This window comes from Polyodon spathula, chromosome 23, assembly GCF_017654505.1.
Source record: "Polyodon spathula isolate WHYD16114869_AA chromosome 23, ASM1765450v1, whole genome shotgun sequence".
Taxonomy (NCBI): Eukaryota; Metazoa; Chordata; class Actinopteri; order Acipenseriformes; family Polyodontidae; genus Polyodon; species Polyodon spathula.
The window spans coordinates 4,935,950-4,950,207 of record NC_054556.1 but is presented as its reverse complement, the minus strand read 5'-3'; the positions used below and the strand labels follow the sequence as shown (position 1 = coordinate 4,950,207).

The window sequence follows — 14,258 nt, the reverse complement described above, 5'->3', positions numbered from 1 at the left end:
TTCATCACTTCGTCTCATGCACATTCTTCAAGTATCTTTTTTTGTCGTACTATCGAGTGAGCATCATTCCCATTATTCTATTTTCTACTCTGAAATTCTATGAATTAATAATATTTTATAAAATCCCTTCTTCTGGGTGTTAGGGGTCTCTTATGGGGTCTTTTTGTACTTGCTGTTTCTTTGACTGGGTAGAATTTGTGAAGAGACTTGCACAGGGAACTCTGAGGTGCTTTACTATAGCTAGTGCTATCCCTCACCATGGACCATTTGATGCAAAAACACCAAGTAAACACATTGGTACAAATTACAATAATCAGTAACTCATGTAAAATACAGATTCTGTTATGAATTGTCACAAAGTAGTGAGGTAGTGTTTTAAAGTCACAGAATTCAAACCAAGTCATGTAAAAATCATTGTACATGGGCTTGCAGTTGGCTGGTGAAGAATGTCCAAAACAATTGCAGTTGTGTGCAAGCTTAGTGAATGAGGATTAAAGTGTCTACAATAGTTGAACCACTGGTACTGAAAACTGATTGCATTTGATAAAAGATCTTCTGAGGTTCTAAAGTATTGTACCATTTCTGAAATGTTCTCAACTTTGCTCCAGACTCAATCTCCCAAAAACAGAAACAAATAGCTGAGCCATATTTTAACACAACGCAGAGCTTACAGATTTGGTTTTTATTGCATTCAGATTCGTCTTTGTTACCTTATGGAATTTCTTCAGTCAGGCATTTGGGTTATGCTGTTATTAGAATTTTCTTTTGCAAAGATTGCCAGCTGATCACCAAAAACCTTGCTGGCTAGTAGATTTACATTTATATGCAAACACTTGGTGAACACTAACACCCAGTAATCTTACCTTTACACTACTCCAAAGCTGTTTGTGCTCCTAAAGTTAGTTTCCCTGGCTGCTGCATTAGTTTGGAAATCACATATGCATGGCAAACAAGCAGTCCTGACTTCACCACCTGCCACAACAGTTGGCTTTTCTGGGGTTCACTAAAGAGGTCTATGGACTGTGGAAGAATTAGATGTGTAACCACCCACAAACCCCCAACTGGGCCTTCACTACACTCACTCAGTATGTGTTTTTTTGACAGCATGTGAGAACCTGAATATGGGATTTGGAATACAATCCTGATGGTATCTCATGCAAAAATGATAAAATACTAATCCAAAGTTATATCAGGATTCGCCAATTACTGAAACAGATAACATCATTATAGTTTGGATAGCTTCGTCTTTGTGATGTTAAAGAGTTACGGTAAGTTTGCTGACAAGATAAACACAAGGATTGTATTTTTATTATGCTCTGCTGTCTCTAACGATGTACGTCTCTACTGTCGTGCCTGCTTGTCTTTTCTAAGCTCCTTTATGTATTGCACAGCCTCTGCATAGCAATTCCCATGGAGTTGTCTTTTCATCCCACAAAAAGCCTTCAAATGATTTAGTCTTCCTCAAAAATTCTATTGGGGCATTTTTTGTTGTTGTATTTTTAAAGCAAGCTGCATCATTTATTTAAAGAAAAACAAGTAGGCCTACATGCTCTTGTTGCATGCTAATTTCTAAAAAATTTAATTAACAGAGTAAGGCATGTTATTCTAACCTTTTAGCACTTTAGAGTGAAGGATCAATTTGTTTGGATAAAATGAAGATGCAAGTATCTTGAGAACTGCTCAACGGCTGACACTTCACATTCACATTTGTTACTACATTCTAGTTCTCCTGCTGTATGTAGGCCATTGCAGTCAGCTTTTTTAGGGCACTGACACCTGTAAGACTTTGTGCAGCAGGGGTTACTTACATACCTACTGTAAGTTATAAAATACCTGTTATGCAGGTAAAAATATAATTTCTACACTGTGAAGTCCAAATGTTTTTAAGTGCCTGTAGCCAGCTGTGAAATGCCTTGCCAGTACTTTACATGCATCATTCAACACAGATGCACATGTGCTCAGTGTGTTGTAGAATGCAGGGAAACTTTTTATTCTTAATCTTTTTAAAAACATGTTTTTGGCTACACTTCTTCCAGGAATTCCTTACATGAAAACTGTAAAGAACTGCATGGATATTAGAAAACATTGGTCTTTTAAAAGAGTTGCTATTATATTTTTTTTAAATTAGATTAAACAAAAAAAAGTTTTGAAAGAAGTAACTGTAAGTCATAAAGTTGAACAGCTGTTAACCTTGTGCAGCACTCTCCCACAAGAAACCACTTTTTTCCCCCAGTTGTTTAGAGCATCATTGAGGTCAGGGGTGACTTAAACTTCTGAGTTACCAGCATGTAGGTCACTGTACAGAGAATGGTATTCTAATATTTAATTCTGCCAGTCCACTATAGTAAGCTAACCCAACTAAGTTTGAACAAACATGTCCCAGAAATCCACAATACATTCAGACAATTTATTTCATAAAGTAGTTTGCGTATTCATTCATTGTACTTATTCTAGCAACATTAGTCAGTTTTTTCACCTGCAAATTGACACGCTTGACAAAAAATTAATTAACATTTTTCTGCACTAAAAGGTGGCATTTGGCAGATAGCTGAATAACTGAAAACAGTTTAGTTATTTCTGAAGGTACATTCGTTTTTTAAATCACCAACTCTGAAAAACACAAGTTAGGTTCTAAATATAGAATAGACTTGGGTACGTCTATTTTAAGAGAATACTGCTGGTGGGAGATCTCCAACCTTCACTTAAAGGGCATGGGAAGTCCGTTTCTCCAGTTTCATAGCTATACTATTAGGACTTTGCATGTTGACAGCACAGTATCTGCACACTGTCTCTCATATCACTTTGTTCCTGTAAACATTTTTCCCAAAATGCCAGGCATTATAAATGTTATTATTTTATGTTTTACGTTTTACACTCATTTCCACCTCTAGTGTGAGTGCCTGACCCCGAAAAGCTGTATTTGAGCTTGAACTTGAAAAACACTAGCAATGTGGTCACCTGTTAAGGGGACGTGGTGCAGCTGTTCCATTCTGACCTTATTTGATCTCATAGAGGCTTACATCTGACTCAGTAGTAGGTCTGCAACTCCGAACTGCCTATTTCATAATGTCACGAGAAGGGGCCCAGCTGAGTGCTTTCTCTTAACAAATGCTTTGCTCGCATGGACAAGTGAGACCTGGCTTGAGTGAATATTTACACCCCTGAAAAACACAGAATGTTTGCATAAAATGTGCAGCACTTTCACTTTGTGCAATTCTTAAAGTAAGTACCCCTTTAATTTTTTGTGTTAAGTAATGGTATTTAATGTAGTATTTAATTTGCACACATCAAGGCCGGTCAGTGTGCCAGTATATGATTGCTTCTTTGTAATAATTATATGTTCTTGCTGTCAGAAGCTAATTCATTAGTTTCTCATAGCCAGCCTGTGTCAGTACAGCAGGCACTATGCAACATTATATAAACTAGGTGCCACATACCGACCTGAGCACTTTCTCTGTGGGAGGAGTTTGAGGTTACTAACTTGTATATGGTGCTTGAATCCAAACCAATGGCAATCCCACGCAGAAACAGAAGAGGAACAGTCATACCATCATGTCTGATTTTAGAAGATAAGCAGGGTTAGTACTGGGATGGCTTCATATGGAAATAAGATGTTGCTATAAGTAATGTTGATGGGTGTGGGTCACAAGGGGGCACTCTTTCTTCTGAGTCACAGCTCCGTCAATGTCTTGGCGTGGTGTGCAGGAAATGCTGTCCTTCAGATGAGATGCTAAACTGTGGCTGTGCCTGCTCTGTGGAAATTGTAGAACCCTCCTCTTTGAATAAGATCAGGGGAATTAACCCCAGTGCCCTGGATACATTCCAGTACAGGTCAATGCAATTCTGGGCTGGCTAATATCCCCCACTTGCACATTCTCAAAACAGACATCAAATTAGCCATAGTCCGATCCACATAATTCCAAATCCTATAGACGTGCCACTGTTATAAGTGCATGTGTATGACAGGGAAACTGTGCAGGGCAGACAGAAAAATGTCTGGGATTTTATGAAAACTTAAGCATGAAATGTTGGTTTTTTTCATCCTGAGCTAGAGTACATGGAAAATCTTGAAGTTGAGCACTTTAATTCTTAAAATGGAAAGCAAGATGTATACTGTATGCTAAAGTTAGTGTGGGAACATCTGCTTAAAACTGCTGTTGCCAAGTGAAGAGAGAATCAGGCACTGGAAGCAGAATGTGGCAGAGATGATAACCACAACAACTCCTTATAACACATACAAACAACTGCAATCATATAGCGTATCAGAAACCTTTCTGTCAGGCCATGGTAATATTTCTGAGTAAATCTGATACCCTTACTCACAAGACTACACTTCTGTGCATACTATTGAAAGGGATGCTTGTCATCTTTAGCTCAGTTCCCAACAGATCATGCAACAAATAGGGAGAATGCAGAACAATGTATTTATTTTGATTTTGTTTTTTAACTGCTCTATTAATGATTGTTGATAAAGATTGCAACAGAGACTATTGCATGAACTTTAATATTTACACACAACGTTTTACCCAGGAAGCAAATTTACACAGTTCTTTGTAATGTTTTGTGTTTTGAACATTTTTTGGCAGACTTTTAGTCTGGGGACTGCAGGTTTTCTTTCTGAATACTATTTTGTCCTATGGGCAAGCAGTTTCAGAGAATAATATACAAAGCAGTGTACTGTATTCTGTTTAGTACAAAATAACTGACCTGCTACAGTACACATTCAGTAGTTCCATTAAGCTTTTAGGACAGTCGTGTGCTCGATGCAGATAATAAGTGGGTCATGCCTTTTAGCACTCCTTTCATGTGAGAAAGCATTCCCCAGTGTTGTGAGCAGTTAGCTAATATAGCTATAGCTAATGTCTCTCTACCCCTCAACAAGCCCAGTTAATCATTTTCTGTTTTATTACATTGGTTAGTACATAAATCCCCAAGCCTTAACCAATCAGGATACTCACGTTCTAAACAGCGTCTGTCTCCTTTTTAACGAAACCAAAATCTTGCTCAGGTTAGCTTTTAACCTTGCAGGAATAGTTTTAGAGTACTTTGCAATACGTAAGTAGCAAGCTTGTTCTAATCTATATGCAGTGTTTGGTATATAACACTAAACCTACAAGAAAGTCTGGTCAGGAACAAAATGCTATACATCCAGTTTTCCACATGGGTAGAGACTGCATTAGTATACCTATCATATTGTTGATGTCTGAAAATAGTCTGCCTATTGATTTGTTTCGGTCCTTTGGTGCTCAGTTTCTCGACAAGCCTAAAATGAATCAATATGTCACTAGATTAATGGACAGATAAAATGATAAATTAATCAATTGCTTAGTGAAGCATATGCACATAAGCAGTGTTTGTCCCAAAAGAGAAGCTCTAGTCTTTTAGGTCTAGATTCGTAAAGGTGTTTGCTCCTAATCGGCATTATTGCAAATTTATAAAAAAAAAAAAAAAAAAAGAAACATTTTTTATTCCACACACCCTAAACTAAATCCTAAATATAAGTTGCTGAGTTGTGGTTCTGTAACTTATTAGGCTGTTTTTATTTTTTGGAGTAAATGCTGTAGCTTTGAGGATCTAGCAGTTTTTGGGGGGGGGGGTGGGGTTTTTTTTTTGCAAATATGATATCTCTTTAAATAAGATATTTAAATTGTGACGATTTTGAAGTTCCAGAACTTACCCTAGCCTAATTAATACTTTAGGTTGATATTGCTGAACATTTACACAGAAACCAGAGGTTTTCTGATGATCTTCACAGTCCTCTCTATCTTCATTAGAAGGACACTTTATTTACATGTTCTTATTGAAACCCGAAATGAGGAAAATTCCATCCAATAGAGGCTTTATTTTCACATTTTTTAAATCCACAGCTCTGCTGAAAGTTGTTTTTTTATCTGAGTGATTTTTTGTAATGAATCTAGTGCTACTGCATTTCTATTAGTTATAGTCATAGTTACTCATTCAGCAAAAGATCAGTCAGCCTCGGAACCATTCCTAACTTCTTCACACAGAAAGTGGTGAAGATGTGGGATGGACCACCTAGCCGAATGGCCTCCTCTCACTTGTAGATGTTCTTGTGCACTAGTTGACTATCCTATTCTCTGCTGCACCAGGGCTGGGGAATCCCAATACTGTTTAGTATGCTGCTCTTAAGGCAAAGAAAGTTAGATCTTAGATCAATTTAAACTATAAAAACTGAAGTGTTCACAACTCCACCAGTAGGACATGCACTAATTTAGGTAAAACGTAGGCGTCATTGTCGACCGTTCAAGTAATCATAGTGTTCACTAAATATGAAAACCAAATTTGTTGCAAGAAATGGTTTGTCCTTTTTATTAAATTGTTTATGAATTATTCCTGTAATGATTTTTGTGAATTACTAAGGGTGCTTACACGATAAAGCAAACGAAAGAGCAGCAATATTCTAGTATCATGTTTTTCTTTTATTCTTTGTCAAGTTTTTAGTGCAAATTGTATAACAGTATTTCATCATTACAAGTGCATGTTTGTAAAGCTCAGTGCCTCTCAAATTGAATCTAATTTTCTACTGGCTCTTTTTTCATTATAAGAGGACCTGCTGTTGAGTGGTTATGCTTTGCAAATGTGTTTTGTTTTAATCAATTTTGATTTTATCACTAATCTTTTCAATTATCTGACTAAACAGCTGATTTTGAGTGAGGAACTGCAAGAAGACATAACATTTTTAATAATACAATGCATTGTTTAAATAAAATACAAAAAAAAATCTTGTTATACTTTCATCCCACTCTTGAGAAGTAACCTGTCCTGTTGTGTGTTATTGTTTGAGCCCTACGATTGTGGGGTAGAAACTGTGCCCTATACCAGCTGATACTGTAACCTTTTTATCCGTCTTGATTTTAAACTGCTGCTGTCCACATTGCACTCTGCTTGTCCTTCAGAGGCCTCCATTCTCAATCCTCCAGCACTGTTATCCATCATCTTAATGATCATAGCATGTAATTTGAGGTAACCGTCCTTCAGAACACAATGATAGAAAACATTGTAGGCATTTGTAAATGGTTATGACAGAGTATTACAAAGCCTGTGATACTTTAGATAAAATGGTTAAAAAAAAGAAACCAGAAAAAAAAACCTCAAAGTTGACTTCTGGGATCATTTTTGCTCTGTTTTTTTAAAAGGTCTGTCCTGAGACTTATGGAACTTAAGTGAAATCCCTATACATACAGAGTCAGTAGCTGGGCTAGGACAGTAATAGAATACTTGTGCACTAGGTAAACCGTAACACCTCAATAACAAGCGTTTTGGGTCTCAGTTGTTTTTTGTATAGTGTGCCTGGTGGCTTGGTAAACAGCTGCTAGTGACATGTATCCTTTGTCATGACATACAGCAATGTTAAAAGAGTATGTCTATTCAGATTGACTGTTAATCTGGGACATTCCGCCCTTGTTGCAGCTATTGCATTTAAATGCAATTATGGTGTGATTGCTATTCATGGAACTCACACACGTTATAAAAACAGCTGTCAAGGCTGAACCTTTACCATTTAATCTATAACAATGTATCAACTCATTGTGCTGATGCAAAATATTTCCTGTGTTGGTTTCTGCATTAATGACTTATGTTGCTGCAGTGTTTATGGTACCCCTGTGTGGAAACCTCGCTTTCAGTTTTCCTTACAAAGTGTTACGCTGCTCTTTTAGGAGGTGGAAAAGTGATATGTCAGTGTGGTACATTAAGTGTGCTGAAGGGAAGATTGGCCTCTTGTGACTTTGTAAGGTTTTACTTGATTAAGTGGTGAGAGAATTTGTGACACCATTTGTTTAAGAAAAAAATCTGATATTCTGATATTCATTTTTCTGGTATTCATTTTTCAGGTGAAAATTGGGGCAGACAAAACATTCGGTCTTACCAGTGAGTGGGAGGACAGATAATACTAACAAGGCCAACTGCATCACAATCAACCTGTTCATGGCTCTACCTGCTACTTTTCGGTTTAATAATGCATGGAGAATCTAACAATTTTTCTGCATAGAAATGAACACTGCTCAGAGCAGAAGTGAAGGAAATCAAACCAAGTGCAGTACATCTATTTTCCCAGCTGATATTGGCTTACTTGTCACTATACTTCAAGCCATCCACAACTCAATAGCACTGAATTTGGAAATACTGTTACTGTAAATACACCTCAAGCCAGACTGGAATCCCTTTATTTTTTAATACCTAACTACATCAGTTCAATAATTCAGAAGGGATCCCATCTACCCCAGGTTCTCCAGAGGAGAGTACAACTAGAGGTCTGTATGTGTCTAAGTAAGGAAGTAAGTAAGTGTACAGAATTCCTTTATGAACAGTAGGAATCTCTCTCTGCTGAGGACTATCCTCTAGTTGATTTGAGCGTGCAATGAGCTATATAGCTTTTCTGCTGAGAACCTCAGAGCATAAGATGTTCTTCCTCTGTAGAGGCAGCGGTTCCAATCACTGTAATGAATCACCTTCTACTGTATATCTGGCTCACAGTTTTCAATATTGCCTCCATCTTTACTTCATTCTACTGATTCTACTGTAAGGCTTCCACAAATCTCTTTTTGCTTTGAAAAATACTTTTAGACCCTCAAATCATGTCATAAATAGCCTTTGTGAGAGAAGAGAATGTCTGTTGCTTGGTGGGATAGAAATGCGTGTCTTGTGTTAAATGAGTGAGGCATGGCATGTCTGTGAACTACCAGTGCTTCTCTTAGCACGCTGAATAGAAAATAATGGAAAATCCTGGATATCAGATGGTAGTTTCTTACATTCTGAGCGATGGAAAATACAGCCCAGTGGAAAGATCCCTTATGGCCATGGGAATAAATAACTTGATAATGCCGCGGGAGGCCCGAAGAACAGCTTAAAAGTGTTAAAGTGCCTTACCAGATATTATCAATGAAGTCATGCGGGCAGCACTGTGGACATGGTAGAGTCCTGTGGGCAACCTGAAAGAGTGTCGTTTACTAACAATAGAGAGAAGCAGCATGGCTCCAGGGGTTACTCAATGCAATCACAGTGCATAATTAATGAGGGCATTCAGAACAATTACATAAGCAGAAAAGCGGCAGACTCGGGAGACTTCTAAATACTGCTTGTCAAATAGTTTTAGTCGTTTTCAGGGCCTCTTCTTCAGGGGATTGATAGGTGGAATGCATTGCCATGCATGTGACATTGAGGGATTCAGTGTGCGTGTGTGTGTGTGTGTGTGTGGTATTATTTGCTTGTTGGATGAATTTCAAGCAGTTCTGCTGTGTTAACGTGAGGGTGCGCTGTAGGAGTAAAAAAAGAAAAAAAAACAATACAAAACATTATTATTGTTATTATGTAAAGAGTAGTAATTTGTTTGCGGTCTATGCTCATGGTGAGGGGTGGCCTGGCCATGTGTTTACTGTGTGCCTCCTATACTCTTCCATATCAGAAACACTGTACTACATAGAATCCTGTTATCAGAATACACCTCATATGTTATGCCCAGTCTGTATATCACATATTATGATATACACTAGCTATGGTAATAAGGGGAAATAAAATTGTATTAATACATTTATAATGTATGTCTGCTCACTCTGTAATTAACCATAGAACTATGAGACTGTTTTATTTTCTTTAGGTGAAAAAAGTAGACGCACATGTAGTATCCGAGTTAGACTCTGCCACAGTCTAAATGTTCGCGTACTGCACTCTGAAAATTAGAAACATTTGAATGGTTTTAAGGAAAATGTTGTACATCAAGGAAAAGCGTTTGCAAGTAGTTTGCATAAAAGCCAGTGGAAGATACTTCTTTGATATGAAAATGCTGTCAGGCTCTAAATGTCACGCCGCTGACTTTCATGTACTTTAACAGAGGGTTTGGGGGTTTCACTTTTAAGTATCTCCCAGCTGAACCACAATCTCATTATGTAAGGCATTAATATACAGTATTTTCATGATCATCTGAAAAAAAGATATGGAGCTTTAGGGGAATGAAAAAACATTCAAAATAAAAGTAGTAACATTTATTTATGAATTTTCGTTTTTAGTCAATAGTGCAGAAAGTGCAGAAAATCCAGATTTTTAAATCTGGAAGCACATACTGTGTGCACGGGCTTTATATAAAATAGATCAAGGTTAAAACTGTAATTACAATAATTACATATCTGTAAATGTTTACTAATTGAATCTTCCCAGTACAGCAAGAAATACAGCAAAAACATAAGAAATAGGCTTTAATTTAAGGTGAAACAAGTTTGTGGGGTGGGTTTCCTGCTAAAATGCAGCATTTCATTGTCGGAGTGCTCTTCAAAAAAGACAAAGCGTTATTATTGCCCTGAAAGACATTTATATCAAAGCGTTCATTTTTTGGAAAAGATGATAATTCTACACAGGTCTAGAAGTAAGGAATTCGTCACAAACATATGTACGTTGTAAAACACAGTGACACCCTTCTGTGGACTAATAGCTGAGGCCCAAAGCAAAGACTTTATGTGTTCTGGCACTGCCTGCATACATAAAACACAGTTATGGGTTCAGAATAATTAGGTGTAGCCTTACTTACTCACACATTAACCATGTGTGCTGTGGAAAACTTTGCCTTTATAAACATGAATTCCCTTGTATCATTATGTCATTATATGTAGCCTTATTTTGTAAACTAATGTACATTTTTATCAAGACCATTCCAAAAACTGAAGACTTATGGATTAAGGTGTGAGAAGAGGTGACCGGATCTATGGGTGTTTTTAGTAAGTGTTTTAGTGGTGTTGCCCTGGCCAGAGGTTTAGCATTGTGAGTCAAAGGAGAGTAGAATAACCATACAGAGTATTGTAGCTGTACTATTTGTACTGTATTTGTAGTGCAGTAAAAGTACTGTCATACATTGGTCCCCCACATTGGAGTCAATACAAGTAAGACTTTTGTACTTTGTGCTCTGCTGTAAAAGCATCTCAACCAAGACATTAACATTACTGACTGTGCCCCAGTTGGATGTGTGTGTGTTAATTCTAAGTCAGTTAAATGTGACACTGGTGAGGCCACAGAAAGTACTGCAGTTCCTGGCAGGTAACTTGCAAATGTGCATTTACCAGTGCAGCATTTTTGATGGCTTGTGACTTCAGCTGTATGTTTGTGTTGCGTTTTCAGGATCCTCTTATAAATGAGGCTTATGTCTCAATTATTATTCTCCAAGTCAAAAAAATTCATTAAAATAAATCAATACAACTAAATGTTGCATTGCCCCAGATCCTCTTTATTTCTGTTTATAACTTAAATGGTCTGTCTTGATTCAAAAGCTCAATTGAACAGTGTCTTCTTCTTGTTTTATTTCTAGGTACACCACGAAACATTTCGATCTGCCTTCACCTCTGTCAGCTTCAAACAGAAACGGTAAATCACCTTTGTACTTTATAATAGCTGTTCAGATTAATTCGATTCAGTATGTAACCAAAAGGGCAAACCTTGTTTAAATGGGCACAGTAATATAATTGTCACTGGTGTTTGTGTGAAGCTGCTCTGGAGTCAGGCCCACAAGTCTTTTCCATGATTACCTATGTCCAGCCTCAGCTGTATTGGTGGTACTTTACAACCTTTGAATTAATGTTTACTTGCACATAAAAGCTGGCAAAAAAAGTGTAACTGAATATACATACCAAACACACACACGCACACACACACACACACACACACACTGACTGACACACACATATGCACACACACACACACTGATTGTTCACACAGTTTTGAATTTTGCAAACTTCCCTTTACAAAATCTGATACAGTCTTGACTTAGATTACTGCCGCTCCTGCATTAGGAAGTGATTTATACAGTTCTTACTTACGATGGCTAAAGCATGGCTGAGGCTTCAGCATCTTATCAAGTCAGATAAAGTGTTTGTTATGCAAATGAATACTGTGTGAGCAATGTTTCAGCTTCGAGTTTGTGAAATTTGTGATTGCAGTTAGTTGACGTGTCTCAGTCAGAATTCATTAATTGGTGTATTTCACAGGACCTCTTGTCAGTTATGTTACCTAAATGAGGTATCAATGTGAAAAAGCATATGGAGGAATACGAAGACCTTGTTACATTCTAAACAGCCAGAAGGTCATCATTGTGCATGAATGCTGTAAATGGATAGTTCTTTAAGACACAAATGTCTGACACCTGAGATGTCATACTTATTGGTGGACCTGTGTATTTTAGACAGTGTGAGGATTTGCAAGTGGAATAAATACGTTTTTGAGATGGTCACTCCAAAGCAAGATAACGGAAGTTGCTTGAGAGTGGAATTGAAATAAATATTAACAGGTGGGAGGAAAGACTATACTCATTACGAGGCAGATTCTGGAACTGGAAGTGTGGTTTCATCAGGCACGTCAGCCTCTATATTAGAACCAGTGTATCCGGTACTAGTGGTGTACTAATAAAACTGATTTATAATTCTGATGAATTTGTTGAGTCCTGCAAGAGGACATTATCATGGAGAGAGATACATACATTGAGTCGATGGAGGGGTTTAGGAGGGATCTACTGAAGCAGACCGCTTTATTGGTGTTGCCACAGGATGCCCTCCTCCCTACTCATGACCTACAGGTACAGTCCTACACCAGGTCATGTGATCACGTTGTTACATTATTATCGTAACACCAAGGGTTCACGCAGAATGCCCATGCATACAGTACACAAGTACTGCTGTCATGCTGCCCTGTGTCAAGCATGCTACAAGCCCCTCTCTTCCACTTACTACTGTTCAGCTGTGTTCCGTGTTACCAAAGTGTTGTCTAGTTCAACTGAACCACAGTTACTTTACAGCACTGCCAGAAAGCGATAGATGTAACTATATTGAACCCAGTGGCGTGAATCTGTATATTTTTAATAGTTCTGTTACTTTATATGTGTGAATTTACAAAAAATGTTACTTGAATTTTTTATTTAAAAAAAAAAAGAAAATTGAATTTAAATTGATCCATGTGAGCTGGTTTGGAAGTGTATCCTTTTCATTCTAACACGCTGTGTTGCTGCCTACAAACAAAAACCTTTCTACAGTACCTCTCTCCCCAGTCTGTTCATGTCACTGATTCTGGTTCGTTTTGAGTCATTTAGCCTCGTTTTGCTCACTCTGAATTGTTTTTGTGCAGCCATACGCCAGAAGCTTAAAACTATCCTTTCATGGACAAAACAGCAATTTTATTATAGTGGTCAAGTGAAAAGTTATCATGTCATAAATGAAACTGGCGATATTCTGAAAGTTTATAACTTGTAATAAAACATTACTGCCTTTATGTTTCTGCAAGTTCCAAAGCCATGTGTCTGAGGCAGGGGGTGTAAATTCATTTTTGAATTATGACTTTTGTTTTTGTTTTTTTCTTTATTAAGTATAGATTATGTAGTGTATTGTGGCATGATGTCAGTACCTACGTGCTTTGAAATGAATTACTGAGAGACAGAATCATACTTTCTCAAGCTATTTATTTATACATGTACCATTAACTAAACTGTAGATATATCCCTTACTTGTGAAACCAATCTCTTATTTCACAAGTAATGCAGCAACATTCATTGTGGCATATTTTGTTTTGCAGAACTGTTAATAACTTAATATGGTAAATCATACTTCAAAAGCACTGCTGTTTGCCCTGCTTGTCTGGAGTAATATTTTAAGCAATTTATTGCACTGTAAATTCTCACTTGTTTCCTGGTTGCTGGAATCATGGAGAGTAACGTAATCCAGTCACTTATTGGGGAAACACCAATTTCTTCTTGCTCACAAACTTCCTTTCAGCTGCTTCTCACCACAGCAGTTCATTACATTCATTGGGAAAAGTAGATGAGGGGCAGGTTTTGGTACTTTTACAATGGACAGTTACCCATTTTCTCTGTTCTATTCGATAGTTCTGTTGCGAATAACTGACCTGTGACTTACATTTACAGGTTTGTATACATGCAATCTGTATATTGCTTTAGATTTTGTGAGTGAATGAACCAATGCATTTGTTCCAACTCACTGCTCTGCCAAAACGCAATTTAAGTCCAGGCGCCTACAAATGGAAAAATCTTGGTCTGAATCTGTGATACTCATAATGCAGCTATGAGAAGTAATACCTTGAACTAGGATGCTGTGCCCAGAGAAACATTATTATTCATTGTCTGAAAAGAAATTAAAACATTTGAGTTTCTGATTATCAAAGCAAAATAATTCACAAATGCTCATTTTTAGAAACGTCTGACCCAGTATGTTTGTTTTCTTAGAAGAATATAATATGGCGTTTGCAGTGAATAC

The 14,258-nt window shown here is 37.3% G+C and overlaps 1 protein-coding gene across 14 annotated transcripts in view; it reads left to right on the top strand.

Annotated features, from left to right (window-relative positions):
- Nucleotides 1-14,258, top strand: part of LOC121298017 (plasma membrane calcium-transporting ATPase 2) — a 153,102-nt gene that overhangs the window by 20,199 nt on the left and 118,645 nt on the right. For 12 of the 14 annotated variants that reach the window (XM_041224725.1, XM_041224715.1, XM_041224716.1 and 9 more), the window contains one exon: nt 11,312-11,367. The exons of 1 other annotated variant lie outside the window; for it this stretch is intronic. The gene's annotated coding sequence lies outside the window, so the exon portion shown is untranslated. Of the gene's footprint in view, nt 1-3,096; nt 3,223-11,311; nt 11,368-14,258 lie in introns of those variants that run through there. One more of the 14 variants, XM_041224711.1, reaches the window with a different exon arrangement.